This window comes from Manis javanica, chromosome 15 (assembly GCF_040802235.1).
Source record: "Manis javanica isolate MJ-LG chromosome 15, MJ_LKY, whole genome shotgun sequence".
Taxonomy (NCBI): domain Eukaryota; kingdom Metazoa; phylum Chordata; class Mammalia; order Pholidota; family Manidae; genus Manis; species Manis javanica.
Window position 1 is genome coordinate 73,227,477 of NC_133170.1, and position 20,504 is coordinate 73,247,980.

General features: G+C 50.3%; 1 long non-coding RNA gene across 1 annotated transcript; it reads left to right on the forward strand.

The window, feature by feature from the left end:
• The first annotated feature begins 2,691 nt into the window (after positions 1-2,691).
• LOC140846618 (uncharacterized) lies at positions 2,692-5,752 on the forward strand. Its single transcript, XR_012125920.1, has 3 exons — positions 2,692-3,047; positions 5,049-5,202; positions 5,433-5,752. It is a non-coding gene; the product is annotated as an uncharacterized lncRNA (long non-coding RNA).
• The last annotated feature ends 14,752 nt before the right edge of the window (positions 5,753-20,504 follow it).

Sequence of the window (20,504 nt, forward strand, 5' to 3'; positions counted from 1 at the left end):
GATTCAGTCCAAAGGTTCAAGTGTGGCAGTTACAATGGTTTAAAGAATTTTATTTCCCTTTGGGAGCAGGTGGGATGGGGGAAGGGAGAATAAACATTTGTTCAGCACCTACTATGCATCAGACTACACTTGACCGACACCCCCAAAAGGAGACTCTGCACCCATTAGGCAGTCACTCCCCTTCTCCCACTCTCCCCAGCCCCTGGCAACCATTACTCTGCTTTCTGTCTCTGTGGATTTACATGTTCAGGACATTTCATGTGAATGGAATCATATCATATGTGACCTTTTGGGACTGGCTTCTTTCATTGAGCCTCATGTTTTCAAGGCTAATCTACTTGGTAGCACCTACGGATGGTTCATCACTGTTCGTTGCTAAATAATATTCCACCATGTTTGGTTTATCTCTGCATTCATTGATGGCTGTTGGGTTGTTTCTACTTTTTGGCTTTTATAAATAATGCTGTGAACATTTGTACACATTTTTGTGTGGACATTATTTTTTCAGCTCTCTTGGGTATATGCCTAGGGTGGGTGCGACTGCTGCATCATACGGTAATTCCATATGGAACTTTTTGCTCTTTTCTAGGGCAACTGCACCATTATACATTCCCACCAACAATGCACAAGCGTTCCCGTTCCTCCACATCCTCACCAACACTTATTTTCTTCCTTTTTTTTTTTTTTCCATGGTAACTGATTTTTCATGGGGGCCAAGGTAAGCTCCTGTCTGCCACCGGGGCTAGTCTGTTATTCAGGATGCTTTAAGCTGCAAGTTACAGACAACACAACTCAGACAGCCTCGAATGGCCTTACACAATAAGAAAAGTCATCATTTCACATAGTAAGAAATCTGAGGGAGGAGGGCACCCTCCAGGATCATGACCCATGGCTGCAGAGCATCGCAAGTGCTTCTGGTCTCTGATCTGACATCCTTCGTGTTGCCTGTGTCTTGGCTGCAGGGTTGCCACATTCAGACCCATCGGTAACCATCCAGCAGCTCCTTTGTAGGGTGAGGGGAGCATTCCCACAAAGCCTGGCAGGCTTTCCCAAGTGTCTCCTTGGCTGCTGCTGGGTCCTAAGGCCACCAGTGGACCAACCATGGGCAAGGGGAATGGGGGTCCCATGCCTGGAGTCATTATTTGAATAGAATAGATATTGGGGACATGGGAGCCGTGGGATCGACCACAGTGATCAAACCAGAGTTTGGGCCCAGAGCCACTTTCCTTTCACCTCCTGGATCTTCAGGAAGGAGGCTGGGAAGAATTGCTCCGTAAACCTCCAGCCCAGCCCTCCCCCGACTCTGACTTCCTAACCCAGGTTTCCAGCACCGGGGCATCCCCCTCCCTTGGTTTTCCTCCACATGCCTGGTGTCCAGCCAGCACGTGACCCCGCACATCTATTCCAATGAGAGCCAGGCCAGAGAAGTTAGTTCTACTCCTGATCATGTGTCCACCTGCATCAGCCCTTTCCGGCTGCCCACAGGGCTGAGGCCTCTCAGAACTGCTCCTGCTCAGCCAGACAGACCTGGCAGGTCAGCAATTCTGGGCTGGGGGCCAGCAGGGCAAGGGCCTTTGGCATCCTCGTCTGTCCATGCACATCAGCTGTTTCTACCCTGCAACGTGGCCCCATCAGCTGACAAAGCCAGAGGGGGCCATGCAATTAGCAGGCTGCCTTTCTCATTCAGGAGGCTGAAGGCCGAGACTGGGCAAAGAAAATGGGTAGCAGAGGTGAGGGTTGTGGAGGCATGAGGGTATGGATGGTGGAAGAAGAAAAGAAGAGAGACACACACACAAGGACGCTGGGCAGCAAAGTGACGGTGTGGGTCTCAGCCCATCCGTATCCCCAATACCTAACCGAGTGCTTGGTACCAAGCAGGGAAGAGTTGGTGAGCTGGCCCGGAAAACGGGGGAGAGACAGATGATCCCAAGAGGGAGGGGAGGAAGGAGGAGGGGAGAGACACAGAGAATGGAGCAGAGTGGCAGGGCAGGAAGGGGTACTACAGTGTTACTTGCTTGCCTTCGTACCCCGTCGTTAGCACAGTGCTCCGTGTACTGGAGCGGCTCCATCCTTCACGTGCTGGACTGAAAGAGGAGAAAGGGAACAGGTGGAGAGGGGAGAAGAGGCCACGGTGGGGGACCTGGAGGGGGCAGAGAGACCGGGGATGATGAGACAGCGAGGAAGGCCAGGGAGGGGAGGGGGGACAGTGGCTGAGAGAGGGAGGGGCCAAAAGGTAGGGCTGGGGGCGCGCAGAACAGGCCAGACCACCAGGCGAAGGAAGGGGAGGCAGGGAGAGAGGCAAGCACGGAGCCCGAGCAGGAGCGGCCCTTTGATGAAAATGCACATTAGCAAACGTGCTGGGATCTGACAAGTGCCAACAGGCCCATCGCAGAGTTAAAAAGTGCTACATCTGTCAGGGTTTCAATTTTTAAGTCAGCACTTTCCCTCTTCTCACGCTGGGATTCTGCAACTGTGGTTTTCCCCACACATCTCCCGCCAGCGCACGGGGCTTGTCAGGGAGCCGTCAGACTTCCAGGGGGCCTGGGAGGGCAGGGGGGCATGTCAGGAGGGTCCATGGGGCTGCAGAGAGGGGGTGCGAAGCTGCCTGTCACAGGGGCGTCCTGAAGGGGAGGGCTCGGGAGAGTAGGTAAGGTTTGCAGCAGATGCTGGGAGGACCCAGGGCACTGGACCTCTTTAATGGGTTGAATGAAGACCTCCCTGAAGTGCGTGTCCACCCAGAACCTCAGAGTGTGACCTGATTTGGAAACAGGGTTTGGGCAGAGGTAATTAGTCAAAGATCTTGAGATGAAATAATCCTGAATTTAGAATAGACGCTAAAATCCAATGATCAGGGTCTTTTGAGAAGACAGATGAACAGAGAGGAGGCCACATGACCGCGAAGGCAGAGAACACAGTGGAGCAGCTCCAGGCCACGGGGTGCCCAGGAGAGCCCCGAGCCATGGGAAGCTAAGAGCACAGAATGGACTCTCCCCTATAGGAACCAGCCCAGCCGACACCTGGATTTTGGCTTCCTGGCCTCCAGAGTGGTAAGAGAATAATTCTGTAGTCTTAAATTCCCATTTGTGGTCATTAGTTTCAGTGGCCCAAGGAAACTTAACACAACCTCCGGGTCTTAAGGGTCCCCCTTTGCCAGCGCTTGGGTCTGGTGGGATAGTGGGGACTGCTAGAAACAAAGGAGGTCCAGGCCCCCAAACCCGGTCTTGTCAAATCTCCAGGGCTAGAGAGTGGCTTGTTCTCTCCCCACCTGGGGGTCATTTTTATTCTCTTCTTTTTCTCCAGAACTCAGGTCCCCGGACGAGCAGCCGGAGGACAGGGCTCTCGGGGCAGGGGGCTTCCATCCAGCTGTGTATTCAAGAGCTAAGCAGGGTATTCAGGAAACTGCAAGGCCCCACAGGACCTGGGCCTGGGGTGCTGGAGGAGGCTCCCCCGGGGAGCTCCCTAAGGATAGGTTACAGCCTCTGCCAGGCCTGGGTTCAAACCCTGCAACTTCTAGGTCTGCAAGGTAGCTTTGTTTGGCCTTCCACTCTGGGCATTGATAGCCTCATTTGTAAAATAAGAAAGAAGATGCCCACTTGGTGAGGTCATTAGGAGAACTAAAGAAGAAAATGTTGGTGAAGAGCTTAGACAAGACCTTACTAACTGATGGTGATAATAACCTTTCTTAGCCTTTTTCCACCCAGCCCTGAACAGTTGTTATGGGCTATAAAGAAAGATGGTGTCTGCCCTCTAGCAAAATTGGAAGGCCAGACACAAATGTGTGAAATTATTAGGAAGCCATAAATTATGTGATAATTGCAAATGACTAGGATTAGTGCAGCCTGATTAGAGTCAGGTCTTTCAGGGTGTCAGGGAGGTAGTTGGTAGGGTGGAGTGACCAACTGTATCCTGGTTTGCCTGGAGCTTGCTTGGGTTAAGCACTAGAAGTCCCACATCCTGTACAAGCTGGGACAGTTGGTCACCCTACAACAGAGAAAGCAACTTCACCTAGGCCTTGAAGGAGCCATTTATTCATCCATCCATTCATCCATCCATCCATCCATCTATTCATTCATTCATTCATTCATTCATTCATTCATTCATTCATTCATTCATTCTCTAAGTGTTTATTCAGAGTTCGCCAAGGCCAGACTCTTAGGCACTGGTGACACTGGACACAGCCTCTGCCCCCATAGCACTGGCCTGCATACTTGCATGTATTTATCCATTCATCCAATAAAGCATCAACTGAATACCTACTGTGTGCCAGGCTCTCAAGTGAAGGCAAAGACAAATGACATCATTTCTGATCTCAAGATGCTCACATCTAGTGGGGGAGAAACAGGGTGGCAGTCAATTCCTTCCAGGGCAGAAGGGGCTGCCACATCCAGTAGGTGGAGAGGCCTTGGGGACAGAGAGAGAAGAGACTCCCAAGCCCACCCTGGGTCAGGGGCAAGGAATCTTCTGGAAAGAGGCGGCACTGAACTGACTCTGAAGGGAGAGCTGGCAGAAGCCATTCAGAGAAACGGAGAAGGGTGTTGAGGTAAAAGGACCAGCCCGGACACAGGTAGCCAGGCAGGGTGCCCGTCAGAAATGCAAGAATGGCGTTTTCTTAGGAAGAGGTGGTGCCAACCCACCCAGGGAGGCGGTCAAGATGAAGATGGGCAAGGTAACAGGAAGGGAGGGAGGGAATTTGGTTTGCAGAGGCGGAGAGGGAGATGCTGGCAGGACTTGGGGAAGGACCCCGGGGCCTTGAGTGGAGGGAGCAAACCCTGTGCTCACCCTGCCTGGGGACAGGGAAGGACACCGGCCGCTGAGATGGTGCTGGGGGAGGGTGCAGAGGAGCAAGGGGACATAGGCTCTGCTTCAGGACCCACCAATGCTGGGAGAAGAGAGGAGAAGGAAGAAAAGTCAGGCCATCCAGTCAATGGCCAGACTGGACACCATCCTAAGCCTGGGCCCCAGCTTTTGCGACTTTAAGCTTTTGCCACAAAGTCTCCCTTAGTGTTTGGGTCAAACTCAGTCCCTTCTTGTCCTATAATTGTCTCCAGCCAATGAATAAAAACTCATTGAACCCCCACTGCTGAGAAGGCAAAACCAGATACTGCGATGGAGAGAGAGCTGCAGGTGTCTCACCTGGGGACCAAAGGGGGAACAAGTGGTCAGGGAAGATCTTCCTGAGCTGAGCCCCCAGTGATCCAGAGGGTGAGTATTGGGAAGATGCGGGGAGTGGAGGGGTGTTCCAGGCAGAGGAACAGCATGTGCCAGTGCTCAGAGGTGGGAACAAGCAGTGCACGTGCAAGGAACAGAAAAGCCAGGTGGGATGGGGTGGCGGGTCAGGAGGCGACACAGGTACAGCAGTCCACCAAGGCCAGATGGAGCCCGGCAGAGGTGAGGGGTAAGCGAAACCCATCTTGTTCTCCTTTGACACTGAGGCCCAGAGAAACAAGCAGCCTGCGGTGACACAGCTTGGGGCTGGTGTGAGGACCCAGGACCCTGACTTTCTGATTTCCTCCTATCTGACCCCGCTTCCCCTTTTGGGGCTGTGAAGACAGCAAGCTCTACAAGCATCAGAGGAGAGTATTCAAGGCTCTGCTGAGGCCCAGAAAGGTCTGGCACGTCTGGGCAGTGGAGCACTGCCCCCGGAACCAGAGGCTTTGCGTCTGCTCAATTTCCAGGCCTTTCAATTTCCTGATCTAGGAGAATTTTACAGACATGGTGTGCATGGCTGGCTGTAATAACCGTCTGTTGAATAAATGACCCCTTCTGTCTCGACTTGCAGGTAGTTAAACCTCATGCTGAGAGCAAAGGTGAAATAGTCAGGGCTGGCAGGGAGGGCGGGGTTTGCTTTGCCAGTGACATGCGGGCTGTCTTCACTCTTGGGGACCTCAATTTGTCATTGACGGAACATGACTAACAATGTTTATTTAACTCCTTTGGTGTTTGGAGTTGTTTAAGCAAAAATATTTGGCATAAGAAATGCTTCTGAATTTGGTTGTTGGGTCCCCCTGGCCCAGCACCCCAATTTTCCTCTACCGAGGAACTGCCCCCTTGTCATACTTTGCACAGTCCCTGGGTTTCGGATAATACTAAGTGCATCCTTCAGCTCCATGGCTCTGCACTGGCCAATCAGAACACTGCATTTCCTTGGCCCTGGGGATTGGATCCAACATGGCCATGTGGCCCAGTGAGAACCAATGGAACATCATAACTTTTGCTATAGCCTTTGGAAAAGGCTACTACTCTTCTCTGTTTGACTTGAACCAGGGAAATTGTGATGGGAGCTGCTGGCAGCCATTTCATGGAGCTAGAGAATGGAAGCAATGTGGAGTTCCAGTGATATTTGCACCCTTAGATCCAACGGTGCCTGAATTCCACATTTCCTCTAGACTTTGCAGTTGTGTGCATCAACAAGTTCCTCATTTTGCCTAAGCCAGCTTGAGTTGGGTTCCTGCCTACCTAGAATCTAAAGAGTCCTGTTATGATGATCATTTAAACTATTGCTGAGTGCAAGGGTGCTTTATGTGCATTCTTCCCATTTTACAATGGGGGTGGGGGCTCAGAGATGTGAAGTGAGCTCCCCAAGGTCACACAGCAAATGAAGGGCAGAGCTCTGCACCTAATTTCCTGTGCCCCTTCCATGCCTCTGTGTCCGCATTCATCCCTATCATTGGGCTGATGGTCTGGAGGGTCTCATCCAGTTCTATGTCAGGGGCCCGTCTCCTGGGAGAGGTGGGGATGGCTCACCTGCCTGTCCCTCATCTGGCCTCCTGACTGTCTGGCAGTGCCCACATCTGTCTCAGTCTTCCCTCCCTCCCTCTGCCCTTCCGTCTCTCCTTTGTGCAGCTTAAGAGCATCCCTCTTTCCTATTTAACTGACTTAGCCAAGGAGAGAGGGCTCAGGGTCCTACAGGTATTTCTACTCCTGGCTGTTTTATTTTCACCAAGTGCCAACGTGGCAGTTCTGCAGAGCTCCTGCAAGTTGGAAATGGGGTGGCTGGCATTGCTGCAGCAGGGGTCAGAAGCTCTACTCAACCTGGATGCACAGGAAAGTGACTCGTCTTTCCAAGCCCTCTCATTTAAGTCAGCTGTCCAGGAATACTAGAAAATATGTAGGAAGGAACCCCTGGTGGGAACTTAGATCTCAACAGTCACTCTGCCTGGCACTACTGTCCCTCTTCAGTTCCTGCCACCTGCTACCACTCTTCATGACTGACTCCTTCTCTTCCTTCAGGACTTGTCTAAGACATCACCTCCTCAGAGAGGCCCTCATGGATTGCTCATCTAAGCAGCCACCTCCCTCCATTCTTTTCATTCTCCTCTCCTGTTCACTTCCTTCAACACACTTAACCCAGATTACAATTTTACACATTCCTCTTGGTTTATTTGTATACCTTTTGAGTATCAGAGGTTCTGACAGGAGCAGGACCTGTGTCTGTGGTTTGATCTATAACCTGGCTCTGTCAGTGCCTAGCACATAATAGACGCTCAATGCATTTTTGGTGAACGAACGAAAACCTTGTTTGGAGCAGCTGTTAGGGAAGCCTGGGGACATTTCTCTTTGTCAGTGAGAGCACACTGAGCCAGAGGGTGTTCCTTCAGGGAGCTGACTTCATTCCCCTTGTTCGCGTCCCCAACCTCGTCCGGGAGCTACAGGGCTGCACGGAGGGAACCGTGTGTACAACTATTTTCACAGCCTTTCAGACTTCTGAACAAGCTGCTGTCCCAAGAAAACACATTACACAGAGTCTTTTCTTCCCCTCCTGCTCAGACAGCCAGTGTCCCAAGGAACAGCTCTTTGTTTATGATAATAAAGCAGAGGCCATGGCAACACACTGTGATGTCATGGGAGTGTGAGGTCATAAATCCTTCCAGAGGAAGAATGAACAGAACAGTCACAAGGGATTCGGAGCCTCCCCTGGCCTGGCTGGGGCTGTTGCTAGATAGGTTTTTCTTATACCAGGTGGTTGATTCCTTTTTCTTTTTCCTTTCTTCCCCTTTTTCTCTCTTACTGTTTTTTTTGTGTTTTTTTTTTTTTTGGGTCCCTGAGGAAAGGACCATTAAAATAAATAAATAAAAGTTTTAAAAGACTCCGAGTGGAAAGATTTGTCCCAGGAATTTCCTGTTGGCTAATGTCCAGTGAGCAGGGAATGCCAGCAATAACGTGAACAATGCTTGCTCGTCCCAGACCTGCCACCAGAAAACTCCCCCAGCTCCCCAGCTTTGGGGCTAAAATATGGCAAAGCCTTGGAGAGTCCCTGGGCTCTGGACTGTGGGGCAGGCGAGGACACATTTCTCTCGCTCAGTCTCTCTCTGTCCTCCCTTCAGCTCAGCCTTCTCTCTTCTCCTCTTTCTTGAGCTCTAGTTCTCTATGCGCTCATCCCAATCTGTCCGGCTCTCTCTGAGTCCACTTCTCTCTGTTTCTCCTCTCCTCTCAGTTCGTCTCCTTCCGTCTCGGCCTCGATCCTTCTCAGTCTCAGTCTCCCTGTGTTTTTCTTTCTCGGAGGTTCTTTGCCTGCTGAGTCTGTCTCTCCTGGGCTCTGTCCTGGTCGGCGTCCCTGTTTTTGACTCACTGTTTCTCTCTCTCACCCACTTTCCTCGCTTCCTTCCCCTATGCTCATGTTACTGAAACAAATCAACATTGTGGACCCTGAGGACTGAAGGGCAGGCCCGCTGCCCAGGCTTTGTGAGCTGCAGGCTGAGTGGTGAGAGGTCCACATTCCCAGGCTGGGGGCTCTGAGTGGCAGGTAGCCCCCACCGGGACGTCTGCACCCCCTCCCCCCCACAGGAACAGGCTGGGCTTATGTGTAGCTGGAGAGAGGGCTGCTGTGGCCCTGTCTGCCAGGGCCTGCAGAAATTTTGGTGACGTACACCTCTCCCAGCCATCCCTGCTCCCCGACACACACACATTGTGCCTTCTGCACCCCGGCCCTGCCCCACTGGAGATCAGGAGGAGGGAATGCTCACTTCGGGGGTGGAGGTCAGAGGGGAGGGAAGAGGCTCTTCCAGGTTTTGGCCCTCCAGGGCCCTTTTCCTGCCCAGAGCCTCCTTCTGACAACCCCTACTGTACTGTGCACCAGGCCCCATACTTAACCAAAGCCCAGAGTTTTCCGCCTCAGACCTACTGCAATGAGGGCTGGATCATTTTCTGCGGGGTGCTTCCCTGGGTGCTGTAGGAGGTTGAGCAGCACCCCTGGCCTCCACCCACCAGATGCCAGAGCACATCTCCCCCCACGTTTTGTCTCCAGACGTTGCCAAATTCCCCTGGGGGTAAAACGCCCCTGGTGGAGAAGCACTGCGCTTACCCTTCTCTGCTCTTCCTTCGATCCAAATTCCTCACTCTCATTTCTCCCTTGCTAAAAGCATCCATGGTTCCCAATTACTATTATTATTAATATCAGAACAAACATCTCTGTGGGACTTTCTCTGCACTGGGGAACAGGATAAGGGCTTTGTCTATGTATGAACTAGTTTCTTAGCACCTATCTCACAAGGTTGTGCTGAGCTGGATCATGATGAAGTGACACACCTTAGCCCAGTGCTAAGCCAGTTGTTACGGTTATTATTACCACTGCATGTGAGTCTTCATTTCCCTAAGCCATGCCCTTCCGTGACTCTGCGCCTGTGCATCTGCTCTTCTCTCTGATTGCCCAGCCTCGCCCCTTTCTCCGCTAGGCACCTGCCCTCCTCCTAATTCCCTGGGACCTGGTTCTGATCTCCAGAGACTTTCCTTGGGGCTTGGCAACCCTGGGCTCCTCCACTAGAGGCTCCTGTCCCATTTCCCAGCCTGAGCTGGCTGGGCGCTGGGGGTGGGGTGGGGAAGCGTGATGGCTGACACTTCTCTGTATCTGGTAGCAGATAGATTTGGGGTTTGGTGGCCTCTGAGGGTTCTGATGAAAGGACGGCAAGTATTTGGGGCTGGGGGATGCCTCTGATGGAGGCAGAAAGCAGCAGAGGGTCCTGCCCCGGACACTTCTTGGTCCACAAGGCCCAGCCACACTCTCTTACTGGCTCCAGGTGCGGCTGTGAGACCAGGCCTGGCCAGCCAGAGGAAGCCACGCCCCCATTCACAGTAATTGGCTCGTGGGCTCATGACTCCACTTGGCCCAGTGACATTTCTTGGAACAAGGTGGACTTAAGGGCAAACCCAGGGTTTGCAGCGGTCTTGATGGCACCATGAGGGGAGTCAAAAGTGAGAAAGGCAGGAACAGAGGGATGGAGTGAGAGCCCGGATATCACCATTTGGGCAGGTGATGCCTGAAGTTTCCATCTTGAACTCCCCACTTCTGGGGCCAATAATTTGCCTACTGCGTCGACACTGTTTGGAGTGAGCTTTCTGTCCCTGTACGTCACACCCCCTGACTCCCAAACCAGTGCCTTCTGCCCCTTAGGCCTCCCACTCCTACACCTGCTCTTCCAAGCCAGCCTGATTAGAGAGCGCTTCAGCCCCCTGATCTCCAGCCCGGGAGTGCCAGAACTGGGGAGAAGCACCTGGGGCCCCTCAGCGCTGCAGGCCGCTTGCCGCTGCTCCCTCGCAGACTCAAGGAGACACTTGAGCTCAGGAACTGAGAACACATCCACAGGTCCCCAGGCAGGGAGGGGGGCTGCCAAGTGGCTTTCCCCTTGGGGTCTGTCTGCTTAGATTCAGATCAAGTCACACAGACCCTCCACAGAAGAACGGAAGGCCCGGTGTGGGGAGCAAGTTCACCCAGCCCACACCTGCCCATCTCCCTACAACGAGATTCACAGGGAGCTCCAACTTCCACCACGACCTCATTGTCTCGGAGCACAGCCCCGTCTCCTCACCCCGCCCTGGAGTTCAGTCAAAGGCAATTCACTGAAAAGTGAGCTGTGGAGGCTGGGGGGCATGGCACAAAACTCACTAATGTGAGTGAAACCACACTTTCTAGAATGAAGTACAGATGGGCAAATAAGTGTGTGCATGTGTATGCAGACCCTGTATGTGAACTAACGTGCATCGCATGCCGCAGATCACATTTTCATACTAACAGCATGGTTTGGTGCATTCAGCACATGTGTGGGTGCACACACGCACACGCACACATACACACACACACACACACACCCCTGCTGTTAAGCACTTTTAAGCACTGCTCCTTGCAGGATTCTGAATCCTAAATTAGGGACAAACGTCAGGCGTGGTGCTGTTAGACTGTGAGTGTTGGTAAAATCCAAGAGACAGTTCTTTATGGTACCCAAGGTGTCTTCCACAGTGTCCAAATATTACGGTCCTCCAGTATCTGGGGTTCTGGGAAGCACCCCACAACCTAGCTACTTCTCTACCACTTCCCACCCTCATACCCAGATGGTGCCCGAGATATAAGTGCCATATAACCCCCCTCAAGGCTACGAGCCATGGAATAAATTTCAAGCCATGCTATAAACTGTGCTTTTGGATGTCATTGAGCGCTCCCGTGCCAATGACATCACTGTTTCCATGGCAACTAATATAATTAACATGAGAGAAAGTGCAAGGAGAAAGAGAAGGGAAAGAGGGAAAACACCAAGTCCAACCCCAAACAGAGCAAATTACATGGTGGGGGAGGGGGCAGAGGGGCCTATAAAATGTTTTACTGCCACTTGTTAGAAAGGCCTGACATAACTCTGCCCATGGCTGCAGGGGTAATGAGATCATTTGCAAACTGTATCTCCCGCAAAATACAGAAAGGGCTTTGTCGCCTTCACAGTTTATGGAGTTGAAACAGAGGAGCCTGCTCCAGGTGAGGCGGGCACACTGACACCTCCCTCCCCGTTCAAGGTTCTTATTAGGCCAGGTCTACTCGACCCAGGACCTGGAGGGACTTAAACGTGGGTCGGCCTCTGGGTGTTCACCCCCAACAGGTGGCATGGTCACATTGAAAAATACCCAAGCGTGAAGCTGAAACAGACAGTTCGAAGAAGCGAATGCTCCTACTTGGTGGCTGCATACAGCAAGGGCACCTGCTATCCGGCTCAGGCACTCCAGTGCACAGAATTCTCATGTGCATGAATTTAGTCCTAGACACCTTGTGTTTTACACCCATTAGATAGATAAGCATGTCTAAGCTCAGAGAGGAAAGCCCACCCACCCAAGGTGGCCCAGCTGAGCACTGACCCCAGCTCTGTCCAACTCTTAGCACAGCGCTCTCTCCATGACATCAGGGTTGTCCTGACCCTTCCACAGCTGTCAGACAGCTTTGGGTTGAGCTGAATGAAACCCCTAGTCCAACCCTGGCTTTCATGCTATGTGCAGAGTAAGTTAAGTCATCCTCCTCAACATGCCTCGGTTTTTCCCGTTCCCCTACTTGCTGACATTGAGCTGGAGAGGCCTAGAAGAGCTGTGTTATCCGGGTCTGTGGCTGGCCTCAGGTCAGAGCCAGCCGGGCCTGCGAGAGCACCTCCCCAGGGCTTTCTCCTTCCACCCATTGCGGTGCAGAGTCCCTCAGAGAGACCCGGGGTGCAGCATCGGGCGGGGACACTAGGAGCAGCAAGGGCAGGCTGGCTACATGACTGGTGCCCAGTGCAAAATGAAAATACGAGCCCTTGTTCTAGAACAGTGCTGTTAAAAGTAATAAAATATAAAAAGCTTTTTCCTTTCTTTTGTGGCCTCTCTCTCTTGACCTGTCATAATGTTTTTATTTGCTACTTAATGTTGTGCTCTCTCGGGCACGGGGATACTGGTGGGGCATGTGCAAACCGTCACGGGTGCCCAGGCCCTGCCATGACTTGGCACCCCCGCACACACACACATGGCTCACTGGCTGCTGGGACCCCTCCCACGAGCCACCAAAATAGCGTACTGTGCCCTGGGTGGGAACAGGGAAGTTGAGCCAGGTATCTTCTCCCCGCAGGGACCTGCTGCCCCAATCTACAGGGGATGCATGACTGCAACCTCTGTGCTGGAGCACACTTGGTACCTGGATTGGGGTGGACAAGAGACTCGCTCCCTCTGAGGTACCCCTGAGTGCATCATGGTGCTGCCAGTCTGGGGTCTAGCTGGCCACCACTCTTTCTCCACCCTGACATGCTGTAAGACATACGTGCCTAACCCCAAGTCTCCCTGCACTACCCGCAGGTTTCTGCCAGGGACAGGGGTGGCAGCAGTCCCTGGCGGGGATGGTGCACAGGCAGAGAGAACCCATCTCGGAGAGAGAGAGAAGCAGCAGAAGTGAGGCCCGAGCCCACTGTTCATGTTGTCCCATCAGTTTCCACCTACAAAACACACCCAAAGATAAAATTGTTAAGAATCTCACGATGGTGACAGTTGAGCATTAATCCCCAAGTGTGGGCTGTGTGTGATCATCCCCGTTGCCTGCCTACGTGGCTGGCAGAGGCGGCGGGTCACGTTAGCTCTGATTCAACGTAAGATTTCATAGGGTGGCAAGAAGGATCCCCTAGATAGAAAGAAAGTGCTTTGTAAATGATACAAAGACAACCCCAGAAGGGAAAAAAGGACCTTGACTTTGGAGAAACCTGACAATCCCAACCTCAGCCAGCTGGTCAAAGTTAACGTCGACGGTGCCAATCAAGGTGGTAGTTAGTACGCACTCTTGACGTGATCAAAACGTGAGAAAAACACCAGACGAAGTCCAATACAGGGACAGTCTACAAAATACAGAAACAGTCCTCAAAACTTTCTAGGTCATCGAAATAAGGAAAGTCTGCCACAGACCAGAGGAGGCCAGGGACCAGGACGACTCCATGTCTCAGTGTAACGTGGTGTCCCGGAGGGGCCCAGGGGATGGGAAAAGGATGTGAGGAGAAAACAAAGAAAATCTCAGTAATAAACTATGGGTTTTAGTTTATAATAATGCATCAACACTGGTTCACTCTTTGTGACAAATGTACAAGGTTAATTACAGGCGAAACGGGTGCAGGTCCGTGGGAACTCTCTATATCTTTGTAATTTTTCTGTAGATCTATAACTTTGTAAAAATGAAGTCTATTAAAACAGAAAAGATGCTGCCCCAAACCCCACCAAGTCGCCCTGACCTAGTCCAGGACTTTAATAGTGCAGATGGAGGCAGCACAGGGAAGTGGTCACATCACGGGCTCTGGAGGCAGGAGATCCAAGTTCACATCCTGGCGCCGGCACTCTGCTCTGTGACTCTATGCACCTGAATTCACCTCTGTAAGCCTTAGTTTCCGCCTATGTCAAAAGAGACTGAGAGTAAAGAGTCACACGATGTCGCAGCATCAAAGTGGGCACTTAAAGTGGAAACTTCAGGCATGAAGCCGGGTCAGACTAGTGGCCCTGCACCCACGGGTGAGCACCGGTCTACGGGCACCAATTAGATGAGCCTTTCCCATCCACATCAGGGCAGCCCTGGGGCAGAGCATGTCTTTTGAACATATCTACATATAGAAGTGGTTTGATTTCCATGATGACCCTGCTGAGTAACAACAACTCTCCTTTGGAAGCGCCAGAGTTTACACCTGGTTTGTATCACTGGACTTCAAAAAAGATGGTGTGATTGCAGGTTATCTATGAGGAAGCCACATTCAAAGAGTACTGTGGGTAAACCCAGTCCAAGGAGCTGTAGGATTGAGAGAAACAGGCCAAATAAGAGTTTCTAAAAATGGGGAGCTCCTCTCCTCCTTTCCCCATCTATGAACTATCGATTATAATGTTGAAAGTTGTGAGGACTGTATGAGACAGCATTTCGAGAGAGCAGAAGCCAATGGCCTGGCACAAGGCAAGCACCTAGCGGATGTGGACTGTTATTTACAGGGTTTCAACTAGGAGCTATGCCAGGACTTGACATTTATTAAGTCTCAAACCCTACAACCATCCTCTGAGCCAGATCTTAACATCGCCCTTTCACAGGTGAGGAAATTAAGGCTCAGAGAGGTTAACGAACTTGCCCAAAGTCACACAGGATGTGCCAAGAGAATGCACACAAGCCCACTGACTGGGAACGGAAGGGGTGGATTTACGCCTGCAAGACCCACAGTCTTCAACTCAGTTCAGCAACTCTTTATGGAGCACCTATTATGTGCCAAATGAAATGGACCTGGCCCCTGGGCTTGGAGAGGCTGCCCCAAAGGGGAAGAGTTAATACACACCTGAGACCCCTCCTGGGCACTTCAAACCAGCCACCCACCTCTGGGGAGAAGAACCAAATGCAGACAGTGGAGTCTTCACCCAACAACTGAGCCCTTCTTGGGTGCTGGCACAAGGACCTCGTAATGTGCCCTGGGTCAGGATGGCCTCTGTGATTCTCCTCGGGTACAGCTGCAGGGTGACCATCTCATCCCTTTACCATTTCCCAGTTTTAGCACCGGATGTTCTGAGTCCCAGGACATTATGCGTTCACGGTGCTTGGCATATATTAGGTCTAATCCTCAAACTGGCCAATAAGGCAGGCTTTGTTATTATCCCCATTTCACAGATGAAGAGACTGAGGCTCAGAGAGGATAAATGACTTAGTCAAGGTCAAAGAGAGGGTGAGCCAGGGCTGGACTCAATGGTGCCCTTCCAGGGGACAGGCAGCCTTTCCCAATTCCCATGGTGGCATTCTACAGGCTAGTGGCAGCTCTGTGAGAAGAGAGGGGATTCAAACTCAGATTCATGTTTTTCCAGAGACTGAACTCCTAGTCACAACCCTCTAACTAACCAGATTTTTCTGCAATAAGAGAGCAACTCTACCTTTGGTGTTTCCTGTATCTTTGGAACAGTGGGTTGAAACATTCACTAAATCATATCCTTGGAGATGTAAGGAAAGGAGAGCTTCTCACATGCATGGCAGTAATTTTCCTTCGCATGCACAGTGTAATGTCTGCTGTTTGGGGCATTTTGTGTGAGGTGTACAAACACTGCTAACTGTAAATATTAATATTGAGAATAGCTGCTGGGCCCACTCTCTGCAGGCCTGGACTCAGGTTGATTCCCAGGTGACCATCTGAAGGATGCATCTGATGTAAAAAGCACCACTGGCCCCCTGCTGCCCTCCCGCTGGGCTACGGTGGCCTGAACTTCCCATATTTGATCTTAATGGGCTCCAAGGCAGCGTGCGCTGTCTGCTGCAGGCTGCTCTTAAAATGCATGTTTCTCAGGAAGGGCTCCGGCACCAACCTGGCGGGCAGCTGGGATTGTTTTAAGAAGCAGTCCCGCCCACACTCCAAATTTGGAACCCAGAAGCTGGCAAGCTCCACGCTGGGCCGGAGTGTTGTACTTCCCTTGCCCTCCACCAGAAAGCACGTTGTGCAATCACAGAGCCCAGAGGAAAAGAAGGAATTGTTACTTCATTTATGCTTGTTGGTGCTGTGTTCCTTGATCAAGTGTCCCACTCCCCACTCCCCAGACGCTAAGCCTGAGGAGGTGCCGCACAGAGCGTCTGCTTCCCCACTGTGAAGTCAGTTTGGGAATAGTGCCCATCCATTTCTCCCGCAGCTCTTCCTGCAACTCCCCTTCCCATACATCCCCTTCACTGCCCTGGGGCACATCTCTGGTGCCTGGGCCACCTGGGTGACAGGGTCTGGGTGCACTTTACTAGGGTGCACTGGACTGGGGGCCAGGAAGGAGTTTTGGTTGGGTACAGAGGCAGCCAGATGGCTTTAGAGGATAGAGGGCGGCCATAAATTTGGGGAGAGATCCCGATTTAATCGTGGCCAGGACAGTTTTCCCCAGGGCTGCCTTGACTGACAGCTGCACGGCGGCAGGTGCTCTACCAGGCCTGGTGCGGACACACCTCCCTTGGTGAGATGGGAAGGTTACATGATGATGCATGGAAAGTGTTAGAACCACACCTGATACGTAGTGACCCACTGTTATTGTTTTGGCTAAAAATTTATGTCCTAATTTATGCCAGAATATGTCCTTTCCTCTTCAGTGCTCCCCATCAGCCACAAACATTTACAAAGCCCCAAGCAACCATGACATGCCGACCAGATGCAGCGGGTAACACCCTGCTGTGGAAGGGAATTTATTGACTGCTTACCTGGTATCAGGCACATTACCTAGGTTGCTTCGCTTAACCCCTCGAGAACCCTAACAGGGAGACAGAGTTACCCTTATTTTGCAGATTCAGAAACTGAGGTGCAGAGATGTCAAGTTTCTCGCCTAAAGGGCAGAGCTGTGCGGCTGGAGCCACGGGCTTTGCTCTGCAGCACAAAGCGCCTGGTGCAGAAACACAGTCCCCACCTCCAGAAGCTGTACAATTGAACACACAGAACAGAAAAGAGCCAGAAGTCAGTCAGTGGTCCCAAATGAACACCTGGATGGGCTCAGCAGACTTCGCTGTGAGCAGGAAGGCTTCCAGGAGGCACCGCTAAGTGGATGTGGGAGAATTTTGATAGGAGCCACTAGATGAGACACAAGAAAAAGCTGGGAGAGTTCAGGAGCCAGGCAGGCTTCAGGGCAAGCGGTAGGAGACAAAGGAGATGCTGGCGAGGACTGACTGCAAGGCCCTTGCTAACCAACCAACACAGCAAGCTCAGCTTTGTTCTGTAGGCAATGGGAAAACCTTGTTGGCTTTTAAGGAAAAAAGTGATTGAAAAAAAAAGGCAGCGTCTTGGGAAAATCCATCCAATTGTATGTTGTGATAATAATTACAAATACTACCCTCCATGAGTGCATTTCTTTCTTTATCATCTAAGCCTGTTAATGCCTTATTTTCTTGTCCAAATGACACTTAGTGTGATGTTTTACCCCTGTTTTCCAATGTCCATCCCTCCATTTCCAGATGTTGAGAAAGGGTGGGTATATTTTGCATGTGGGATGGGTGTGAATTTGGGGAGACCAGAGGGCGGAATGTAGTGGGTTTAGTAGTGCCCCCTGCCCCCCAATTCAGGCCCACTTGGAACCTCAGAATGTGACCTTATTTGGAAATGGGGTCTTTGCAGATGGAATCAGTTTAGGGTCTCAAGATGAGAGTGTCCTGGGTTTAGGGTGGGCCCTGAATCCAATAACCTGGTATTCTTTTTTTTTTCCTTTTTATTATTTTTAATTTTTTAATTTTTTATTTTATTTATTTATTTATGTATTTTTTTTTGAGAGGGCATCTTTCATATTTATTGATCAAATGGTTATTAACAACAATAAAATTCTGTATAGGGGAGTCAATGCTCAATGCACAATCATTAATCCACCCCAAGCCTAATTTTCATCAGTCTCCAATCTTCTGAAGCATAATGAACAAGTTCTTACATGGTGAACAAGTTCTTACGTAGTGAACAAGTTCTTACATGGTGAACAGTGCTAGGGCAGTCATATCACAGAAACTTTCGGTTTTGATCACGCATCATGAACTATAAACAATCAGGTCAAATATGATTATTCATTTGATTTTTATACTTGATTTATATGTGAATCCCACATTTCTCCCTTATTATTATTATTATTTTTTTTTTTAAATAAAATGCTGAAGTGGTAGGTAGATGCAAGATAAAGGTAGAAAACATAGTTTAGTGCTGTAAGAGGGCAAGTGTAGATGATCAGGTGTGTGCCTGTAGACTGTGTGTTGATCCAAGCTAGACAAGGGCAACAAAACATCCACGGATGCAGAAGATTTCTCTCAAAACAGTGGGGGTGAGGTTCTAGGCCTCACCTCTGTTGATCCCCAATTTCTCACCTGATGGCCCCCCTGCAACTGTGCCTGTCTTAAGCTGTACCTCCCTTGAGGAATCTTACCCGTCTCTGGCTAACCAGTCATCTTCCGGGGCCATACAGGGAAATGTAAAGTTGGTAAGTGAGAGAGAAGCCATATTGTTTGAAAAGGTTAGCTTTTTGCTTCTTTGCACATTTATGCCCTGTGGCTTCTAAGCCCAGCATTTGTCTTGAGGTATCTTTACCACTTGGAGGAATTATGATACTCGGTAAATTCGATATGAGGCACAAATTCTATTTAAGGGTTGTAATTAGGAAGGAAGAAGAAAAGCTACAGAAGTAGCAGGTGGAAGAAAACATGGGAAGATTAATTATTTCTTTGACATATCTTCTTGTAGAGTAACATAAGCATGTATAGGATTTAAACTACTAATAAATTGCGTACACACATTAACATAATAGGAATACAGCTACATAACCAAAGCAGACCTACAATTACCAGCCATATCCAGTGAAACCAAGAAAACCAGTTAGGCACCCTAGGCATTTGTGAAAACTTATCAATGATATGATGGATATTGTCTAACTGAATTTGAATAGTTTGAGAAAAACCAGACAAATTAAAACAACACATTCCTGGGAACTGTTCACATCCCATATGTTCTTTTAACAGTAGATGGTCTATAGTCGCAAGATTTTGGAGTGCTGCAACTTGCACTTCTCCTAATTCTTGGTTGAGTTCCAACAGTATAGATCCAGTCAAATTTGTTGTTTTACTGTATGCACAGGCCAGCTTAGATATCTCCTTCTTCATTCCAATGGCAAGTCCAGGAACTGGTGGGATGAATACAGCTACAACTGCAACAGTGCCAGGATCTTTGTTGAAGTTTTTTGATGATCATCTTCTGGTATGAGTCTTCCAGAGAGTGCTGATGTTGGAAGTTCTTCTTCATATCATATCTTAGTTCATTTTCTGGGTAGCCAAATTAGGCTTTGATCCTCTGTATAAACACAAACAGACCCTTTGCCCACACTTTGATATGCCCTTTATACCATTGTGAAGAACTTATTGGAGATCACCACCCAGGAATTGCTTTTTTTTTTAAGAGAAAGGAATATTATCAGAAAAATGTACTTCCATAGCTGAACATCTGACACCCTTTAAATGATCAAAATTAAGGATATTTAAAGCATGCATTAATCGGTGATTGGCAGTTAGCAATAACTGGTATTCTTATAAAAGAGGAGAGGACACAGAGACAATCAGGGAGGAAGGTGACATGGCCACAGAGGCAGAGATTGTGATTCCAAGCCGAGGAGCACCAAGGATGGCTGGGAGCCGCCGGGAAGATGCGAGGAGAGAGGCGTGGGGCAGATCCCCCCTCAGAGCCTCCAGGAGGAACCCATCCTTCTTGACACCTTGATCTTGGATTTCTTGCCTCCGGAACTACGGGAGAATATCCATTTTGCTGTTTTAAGCCACCCACTTTACAGCAATTTGTTATGGTAGCCCTAGGAAGTAATACATGTTTTGGAAGCTAAGAGGCAGATGTGGGATTCTGGCTCCAGGGCCCAGTCTTTCTCTGCTTTGGTCTGATGCAGGGGAAGAGGGGACAGAGGACTGGACTCCAGTTAGAAAGCCTGCTGTGGTTGAGAGCTTCATCCACAGGAATGGGCTCAGGGCTGTGCTCAGTGCCTGGCACACAGTAGGGGCTCTAACAGTGCCTGTGGGAATGGGAACTGTCCACCCTACTAGGTGCTAATCTGTGAACCGGCATTTGAATATCATGGGGATGGACTGAGTGACAGAAGAGAGAGAATATAAGGAGCCTGAGCCAAGTCTGGGGGCCAGGAGGAGAGCGGAGACCGCCTCCTCTTCCCCGTCGGCCATCAGACAGGGATTGGCTAATTTGGAGGTTATGACTCCCATCCCACATTTCAGAAGAACTTGACCTTGCCAA